Raw genomic sequence first — 8,359 nt, forward strand, 5'->3', positions numbered from 1 at the left:
CGAACGTACGGCACCTCCGAGTTCTGCACACGTTCAGCTCGGTGACGTCCCTCGCCTTCTTGATACAGCAAGACGTCGAGGTAGTAGATGAGTTCCGTCAGCACGACGATGTGGTGACAGTGATGGTGATGTGATCTCCACAGGGCTTCGCCTAAGCACTACGAAAATATGACCGGAGGTGTAAACGGTGGACGGGGACGCCGCACACAGCTAGGCAATTGTCTGGTCTGTGCTAGGGGCGCCCCTCCCCCCGCCCCCACATATATATAGGTGGGAGGGGGAGGGGAGAGGCCAGGAGGCGCCCCAAATAGGGCTGAATCCTAATTAGGCTCCTCCCTAGCCGCCCCCCCCCCCCCTGCCATATATATCCGAGGGGGAGGGAAAGAGGGGGAGGGGGAAGGAAGTGGGAATCCTATTCCCTCTCTCCCCTTTCCTCCTTCCCCTTTCCTTCTCCACCTTAGCCGGCCCATATGGGGGGCACACCAGCCCCTTGTGGCTGGTGCGTTTCCCCTCTTGGCCCATAAGGCCCATATCTTTTGTCGGGGGTGCCCGGAACCCCTTCCGGTGACCCGATATGTACCCAGTACCCTTCGGAACACTTCCGGTGTCCGAATACCATCATCCTATATATCAAACTTTACCTCTCGACCATTTCGAGACTCCTCGTCATGTCCGTGATCTCATCCGGGACTCCGAACAACATTCGGTCACCAAATCACATAACTCATATAATATTATATCGTCATCGAACGTTAAGCGTGCGGACCCTACGGGTTCGAGAACTATGTAGACATGAGCGACACACCTCTTCGGTCAATAACCAATAGCGGAACCTGGATGCTCATATTGGCTCCTACATATTCTACGAAGATTTTTATCGGTCAAACCGTTATGACAACATAGGTAATTCCCTTTGTCCATCGGTATGTTACTTGCCGGAGATTCGATCGTTGGTATCTTCATACCTAGTTCAATCTCGTTACCTGCAAGTCTCTTTACTCGTTCTGTAATACATCACCTCGTGACTAACTCCTTAGTCGTTTGCTTGCAAGCTTATGATGTGTATTACCGAGACGGCCCACAGATACCTCTCCGATACTCGGAGTGACAAATCCTAATCTCGATCTATGCCAACTCAACAAACACCTTCGGAGATACCTGTAGAGCATCTTTATAATCACCAAATTACGTTGTGATGTTTGATAGCACACAAGGCATTCCTCCAGTATGCGGGAGTTGCATAATCTCATAGTCGAAGGAATATGTATTTGACATGAAGAAAGCAATAGCAATAAAACTGAACGATCATTATGCTAAGCTAACGGGTGGGTCTTGTCCATCACGTCATTCTCCTAATGATGTGATCCCGTTATCAAATGACAACACATGTCCATGGTTAGGAAACCATAACCCTCTTTGATCAACGAGCTAGTCAAGTAGAGGCTCACTAGGGACACGGTGTTTGTTTATGTATTCACACATGTATTTAGGTTTCCGATCAATACATTTCTAGCATGAATAATAAACCTTTATCATGTATAAGGAAATATAATATAACAGCTTTATTATTGCCTCTAGGGCATATTTCCTTTATCATGTTTTGCTCGTGGAAGAGGCTTAGTCAACGGGTCTGCTACATTCAGATCCGTATGTATCTTGCAAATTTCTATGTCTCCATCCTTGACTTGTTCACGAATGGAGTTGAAGCGTCTCTTGATGTGTTTGGTTCTCTTGTGAAACCTGGATTCCTTCGCCAAGGCAATTTCTCCAGTGTTGTCACAAAAGATTTTCATTGGACCCGATGCACTAGGTATTACACCCAGATCGGATATGAACTCCTTCATCCAGACTCCTTCATTTGTTGCTTCCGAAGCAGCTATGTACTCCGCTTCACACGTAGATCCCACCACGACGCTCTTCTTGGAACTGCACCAACTGACAGCTCCACCATTCAATAGAAATATGTATCCGGTTTGTGACTTAGAATCATCCGGATCAGTGACAAAGCTAGCATCGACGTAACCATTTACGACGAGTTCTTTGTCACCTTCATAAACGAGAAACATATCCTTAGTCCTTTTCGGGTACTTCAGGATGTTCTTGACCGTTGTCAGTAATCCACTCCTGGATTACTTTGGAACCTCCCTGCCAAACTTATAGCAAGGCACACATCAGGTCTGGTACAAAGCATAGCATACATGATAGAACCTATGGCTGAGGCATTGGGAATGACTTTCATTTTCTCTCTATCTTCTAGAGTGGTCGGGCTTTGAGTCTAACTCAACTTCACACCTTATAACACAGGCAAGTACCCTTTCTTTGACTGATCCATTTTGAACTTCTTCAAAACTTTATCAAGGTATGTGCTTTGTGAAAGTCCTATTAAGCGTCTCGATCTATCCCTATTGATCTTGATGCCTAATATATAAGCAGCTTCACCGAGGTCTTTCGTTGAAAAAATCTTATTCAAGTATCTTTTTATGTCATCCAGAAATTCTATACCATTTCCAATCAACAATATGTCATCCACATATAATATTAGAAATGCTACAGAGCTCCCACTCACTTTCTTGCAAATACAGGCTTCACCGAAACTCTGTATAAAACCATATGCTTTGATCACCTCATCAAAGCATATATTCCAACTCCGAGATGCTTGCACCAGTCCATAGATGGATCGCTAGAGCTTGCACACTTTGTTAGCACCTTTAGGATCGACAAAACCTTCTGGTTGCATCATATACAATTCTTCTTTAAGAAATCTATTAAGGAACGCAGTTTTGACGTCCTTTTGCCAGATTTCATAATCATAAAATGCGGCAATTGCTAACATGATTCAGACGGACTTAAACATTGCTACGGGTGAGAAAGTCTCATCGTAGTCAACCTCTTGAACTCGTCGAAAACCTTTTGCGACAAGGCGAGCTTTGTAGACAGTAACATTACCATCAACGTCAGTCTTCTTCTTGAAGATCCATTTATTCTCTATGGCTTGCCGATCATCGGGCAAGTCCACACTTTGTTATGTCGGAATCTGGGCTCATCATAGCTTCTTCATAGTTCGTAGGTTCACCATGGTCTAATAACATGACTTCCAGAACAGGATTGCCATACCACTCTGGTGCGGATCGTACTCTGGTTGACCTACGAGGTTCAGTAGCAACTTGATCTGAAGTTTCATGATCATTATCATTTGCTTCCTCTCTAGTTGGTGTAGGCATCATGGGAACGGATTTCTCAGATGTGCTACTTTCCAATTCGAGAGAAGGTACAATTACCTCATCAAGTTCTACTTTCCTCCCACTCACTTCTTTCGAGAGAAACTCCTTCTTTAGACAGGTTCCATTCTTGGAGACAAAGATCTTTCCTTCGGATCTGTTGTAGAAGGTGTACCCAATTGTTTCCTTAGGGTATCCTATGAAGACGCACTTTTCCGATTTGGATTCGAGCTTATCAGGCTGAAGCCTTTTGACATAAGTGTCGCAACCCCAAATTTTAAGAAACGACAGCTTAGGTTTCTTGCCAAACCACAGTTCATATGGTGTCGTCTCAACGGATTTAGATGGTGCCCTATTTAACGTGAATGCGGCTGTCTCTAATGCATAACCCCAAAATGATAGTGGTAAATCGGTAAAAGACATCATAGAACTCACCATATCCAATAAAGTGCGGTTACGACGTTCGGACACACCATTACGCTGTGGTGTTCCGGGTGGCATGAGTTGTCAAACTATTCCACATTGTTTTAAATGAAGGCCAATCTCGTAACTCAAATATTCGCCTCCGCGATCAGATAGTAGAAATTTTATTTTCTTGTTATGATGATTCTCCACTTCATTCTGAAATTCTTTAAACTTTTCAAATGTTTCAGACTTGTGTTTCATTAAGTAGATATACCCATATCTGCTCAAATCATCTGTGAAGGTCAGAAAATAACTATACCCGCCGCGTGCCTGAACACTCATCGGACCACATACATCGGTATGTATTATTTCTAATAAGTCATTGGCTCACTCCATTGTTCCAGAGAACGGAGTTTTAGTCATCTTTTCCATGAGACATGATTCGCAAGTATCAAATGATTCATAATCAAGTGATTCCAAAAGCCCATCTGCATGGAGTTTCTTCATGCGCTTTACACCAATATGACCTAAACGGCAGTGCCACAAATATGTTGCATTATCATTATCAACTTTGCATCTTTTGGCAACAATATTATGAATATGTCTATCACTACAATCGAGATTCAACAAGAATAGACCACTCTTCAAGGGTGCATGACCATAAAAGATATTATTCATATAAATAGAACAACCATTATTCTCTGACTTAAATGAATAACCGTATCTCAATAAACAAGATCCAGATATAATGTTCAGGCTCAACGCGGGCACCAAATAATAATTATTCAGGCCTAAAACTTATCTCGAAGGTAGATGTAGAGGTAGCGTGTCGACGGCGATCACATCGACCTTGGAACCATTTCCGACGCGCATCGTCACCTCGTCCTTAGCCAATCTATGTTTAATTTGTAGCTCCTGTTTCTAGTTACAAATATGAGCAACCAAACCCGTATCAAATACCCAGGCGCTACTACGAGCATTAGTAAGGTACACATCAATAAAATGTATATCAAATATACCTTTATTCACTTTGCCATCCTTCTTATCCGCCAAATACTTGGGGCAGTTCCGCTTCCAGTGACTAGTCCCTTTGCAGTAGAAGCACTCAGTTTTAGGCTTGGGTCCAGCTTTGGGCTTCTTCCCGGGAGTGGCAACTTGCTTGCCATTCTTCTTGAAGTTCCCTTTCTTTCCCTTTCCTTTTTTGTTGAAACTAGTTGTCTTGTTAACCATCAACACTTGATGCTCCTTCTTGATTTCTACCTCCGCGGCCTTAAGGACTGCGAAGAGCTCAAGAATTGTTTTGTTCATCCCTTGCATATTATAGTTCATCATGAAGCCTTTGTAGCTTGGTGGCAGTGATTGAAGAACTATGTCAATGACACAATCAACTGGAAGATCAACTCCCAGCTGAGTCAAGTGATTATAATACCCAGACATTTTGAGTATGTGTTCACTGACAGAACTATTCTCCTCCATCTTGCGGCTATAGAACTTGTTGGAGACTTCATATCTCTCAACCCAGGCATTTTCTTGAAATATTAACTTCAACTCTTGAAACATATCATATGCTCCATGGCGTTTAAAACGTCTTTGAAGTCTCAGTTCTAAGCCGTAAAGCATGGCACACTAAACTATAGAGTAGTCAACAGACTGCGTTTGCCACACGTTCACAACGTCTAGATTAGCGGGAGGGGGTGAGACGTCCATTTTGCATCATGTTTACCTACTGTTATTTATGATGTTTTTATCTATAATAATGCTTTTTGGAGTACATACAAAGAGGGAGGATTCCGACAGCTGGAAATCTAGACCTGGAAAAGCTACGTCAGGCTACCTATTCTGCACAACTCCAAATGAGCTGAAACTTCACGAGGAATTTTTATGGAATAAATAAGAAATACTGGAGCAAATAACTACCGGATGGGGGCCACCTGGTGAGCACAAGACACCAGGGCGCGCCTGGCCCCCCAAGCGCGCCCTGGTGGGTTGTGCTCAGCCCAGCCCACCTCTGGTGCCCCTCTTCTGGTATATAAGTCATTTTGACCTAGAAAAAATAAGGAGAGGACTTCCGGGATGAAACGCCACCGTCTCGAGGCGGAACTTGGGCAGGAGCACTTTTGCCCTCCGGCGGAGCGATTCTGCCGGGGGAAGTTCCCTCCCGGAGGGGGAAATCATCGTCATCATCATCACCAACAACTCTCCTATCTTGGGGAGGGCAATCTCCATCAACATCTTCAACAGCACCATCTACTCTCAAACCCTAGTTCATCTCGTGTGTTCAATCTTTGTATCAAAACTATAGATTGGTACTTGTGGGTGACTAGTAGTGTTGATTACATCTTGTAGTTGATTACTATATGGTTTATTTGGTGGAAGATTATATGTTCAGATCCAATTTGCTATTTAATACCCCTCTGATCTTGAACATGATTATCATTTGTGAGTAGTTACTTTTGTTCTTGAGGTCATGGGAGAAATCTTGTTGTAAGTAATCATGTAAACTTGATATGTGTTCGATATTTTGATAGTATGTATGTTGTGATTCCCTTAGTGGTGGCATGTCAACATAGACTACATGAAACTTCACCATATTTGGGCCTAAGGGAATGCACTGTGGATTAGTTATTAGATGATGGGTTGTGAGAGTGACAGAAGCTTAAACCCAAGTTTATGCGCTATTCCGTAAGGGACCGATTGGATCCAAAAGTTTAATGCTATGGTTAGAATTTATTCTTAATACTTTTCTCGTAGTTGCGGATGCTTGCGACGGGGTTAATCATAAGTAGGAGGTTTGTTCAAGTAAGAACAGCACCTAAGCACCGATCCACCCATATATCAAATTATCAATGTAGCGAACACAAATAGAATCAACATGATAAAAGTGACTAGATGAAATTCCCGTGTACCCTCAAGAACACTTTGCTTATTATAAGAGACCGTTTTGGCCTGTCCTTTGCCTCAAAAGGATTGGGCTACCTTGCTGCACTTTTGTTACTATTATCATTACTTGCTCGTTACAAATTATCTTGCTATCAAACTACTCTGTTACTTACAATTTCAGCACTTGCAGACATTACCTTGCTGAAAACCACTTGTCATTTCCTTCTGCTCCTCGTTAGGTTCGACACTCTTACTTATCAAAAAGGCTACAATTGATCCCATATACTTGTGGGTCATCATGGCTTTTTTCTGGCGCCGTTGCCGGGGAGTGAAGCGCTCTAGGTAAGTGGAAATTGGTAAGGAAAAATTATTACTACGTGCTGAAATTTATTGTCGCTTGTTACTATGGAGAACAATCCTTTGAGGGGTTTATTCGGGGTATCTTCACCTCAACCGGAACCACAATTAGTTGCCCCTCAACCTGCTGCACCTACTGAATATTTAATATGAAATTCCTTTGGGTATGATAGAACAACTGCTAGCTAATCCTTATGCAGGAGATGGAACCAAACATCCTGATATGCACTTGATATATGTGGAAGAAATTTGTGGATTATTTAAGCTTGCAGGTTTACCCGGAGATGAAACTAAGAAGAAGGTTTTCCCTTTATTTTGAAGGGAAAAGCATTGGCATGGTATAGGCACTACAAAAAAAGTACACTTCCATGATGATACAATAACCCTTTAACAGCCCGGACCAATGGGGATTTTCCACGTGTAAAATTCTCAATGGCCAGAGTAACCACGTGTCGGCTCACCATTGGGACAGATGTCATCCACTCATTGGACCGAAGGCGCCTATGATTCATCGACACGTGGCGCGGCCCAACAGAGGCCAATTCCAGTGAAAAGGCTGGCCCGTTTGACTTGGTCAAAAGGTAGACGGTCAGCCCATGGAAAGCCTGTTAATGGCCTGTTCGAATAGAGCCCATCTATAGCCCGCTAACTCACGGCTTACCAGAATTTGGCCCAGTAGCGTCATCTGGGCCGTCCAATATGATACCAGCCCGTTGTAACTTCCGGCCCATGTGCGGCCCATGATGTCTTTCGGCCCATAGGAGGCCCTTTGTAACTCTGGGCCCATTAAAGGCCCGAGATGAAACTGGCCCATAATGAACAGTGTATCGCTTTATACCCATTAACGGCCCATTATTCCGCCGGCCGTTTCCAGCCCATGTTAAGTTTCGGCCTTCTAAGGGCCCATTTATTCTTGGGCTCATTTCTAGAATTCGGTTAGTTACGGTCCGTTACTGGCCTGTTCCGTTTGTGGGCCAAATTCAGCCCGTGGTTACATTTGGCCCATTTGTGGCCCGTAAACCCGTTGGGCTGTTTTCATAGCGTTATCAAATACGGCCTATTAACTGTCCGTTATGGTCCACGAATAGTACGGCCCATGTTTGGCGAAATGATTATACGCCTCGTAGAAGGCCCCTGGATCCTACGGCCCGTAGAAGGCCCATGGATCATACGGCCCGTAGAAGGCCCATGAATCCTACGGCCCGTAGAAGGCCCATGGATCATATGGCCCGTAGAAGGCCCATGGATCCTACGGCCCGTAGAAGGCCCATGGATCCTATGGCCCGCAGGAGGCCCATGGTTACAACAGTCCGTGTGCTTCCATGGTTATTGTGGCCTAGTTACCAAAAAAAGGTTATGTGGCCACTAGAAAAACGCGGAAAAAGAACTGCATCGACTACAAGCAAACAACTAAAAAGGACAATAAGGAAATAAATAAGCAAGCAACTAACGCTAGGCTATTACGGCTATTACACATATTACATCCACTGGGCATCAAA

The sequence above is a fragment of the Triticum aestivum genome, chromosome 2D, assembly GCF_018294505.1.
Source record: "Triticum aestivum cultivar Chinese Spring chromosome 2D, IWGSC CS RefSeq v2.1, whole genome shotgun sequence".
In the NCBI taxonomy this organism is placed as follows: domain Eukaryota; kingdom Viridiplantae; phylum Streptophyta; class Magnoliopsida; order Poales; family Poaceae; genus Triticum; species Triticum aestivum.